Source organism: Hordeum vulgare, chromosome 4H (assembly GCF_904849725.1).
Source record: "Hordeum vulgare subsp. vulgare chromosome 4H, MorexV3_pseudomolecules_assembly, whole genome shotgun sequence".
NCBI lineage: Eukaryota > Viridiplantae > Streptophyta > Magnoliopsida > Poales > Poaceae > Hordeum > Hordeum vulgare.
The window spans coordinates 82,703,037-82,704,299 of NC_058521.1; the positions used below are offsets into that span (position 1 = coordinate 82,703,037).

The following is a 1,263-nucleotide window of genomic DNA, read 5'->3' on the forward strand; positions in this document are numbered from 1 at the left end:
GTCGAGATGGGGGTTTTCCACAGTAATTTATGTTTCCATTAATTGAGGAATTAGCTTCCATTTTTAGGTCGTGCGGTATGCTTCTATATGTGAAAAATTGTCTCCAATTCAAGTGTAATTTCAATTTGTTTCTTATCTAGAATATCTTATTTCAGTTGTCCAACAAGATTACGTCCAACACATTTGAGTACGTAGTTCGTTACAACATAGAAAATAATATGCTTACTTTTCCAAAGAGACAAAATAATCTGCTTACAAAGAAAAATAGGGTTTGCTTTCCAAGTTACTTTCTCAGATCTACATTGCCTCCAAAAAGAGAATAAATTTGGGAGAAAACATTGTTGATTTTTTCTTATCCAATGAAACAATGCTTCCAACGAAAAAAGTACTTGCTTCTTATGATGTCAGAATTTGCTTCTATGTACAATGAGCGTCAATGATGTAGTAGTGCGCGTCGATCGTCCCTCCTTCGACTTGGATGATCACGTCTGGCTCCCCCTTGTCATAGCCAGCTTGCTGGAAGAGCGGCAGGCCGGAGGATGGCGTCGGTGGCGGGTCGTCGAAGGTGACGAAGTCGCCGCAAACGTTGATGGCGCACTCGATCTTGAGGTGGTCGCCGAGGACGTAGCGCGAGCCGGCATGGAGGTGGCTACTCCTGGCGACCTCGCCGGTGCCCAGGTGCACGTGTCCTCACTGCTCACGTCGAACAGGATCGGGTCCTTCTCGCGGAACAACGGCACCGTCTCGCCGGTGGTCTGGTCGACCAGCCCGAACTTGACGCGCGCCCAAGCCGCGGCGCCCTCGGTCACTAGCTCGACGAAGGCGGCCACGTGGTCCGACCGCTCCGAGTTGCCGCCAGCATCGTGGGTATATATCGTCGTCGGGGTAGGAGCGGACGGCCCAGTCGAGGCCGCCGACGGTGAAGGTCGGCGAGTACAGAAAGCCATATGCGTCACATTGTTTTTTCCTCACGCTGCTGAAGTCGTGGATGTCGAGGACGTGCATTCCACGGACCGTCTTTGTCAGAGTCGTCGCTACCATGGCGATCAACGCCGGCCCGGTTGCAAGATCTAGGGAGGATCCCTGCGAGGCCACGGGAGGAGGGGGTGGGATACGGGAGAGTAATCAGGGAGGGAGTTAAGGCGAGGCCACGGGAGAGTAATCAGGGGGTGGGATACGGGAGAGTAATTAGCTCCTCGGCCGATGGGATCAGCATATCTACCACCGTAAGATTCTAAAAGAATCAACGACAGCTGAGCGGTC

The 1,263-nt window shown here is 51.8% G+C and overlaps 1 pseudogene; it reads right to left on the reverse strand.

The window, feature by feature from the left end:
* Positions 1 to 417: 417 nt before the first annotated feature.
* On the reverse strand, positions 418 to 1,041 carry LOC123450301 (annotated as a pseudogene).
* Positions 1,042 to 1,263: the final 222 nt, after the last annotated feature.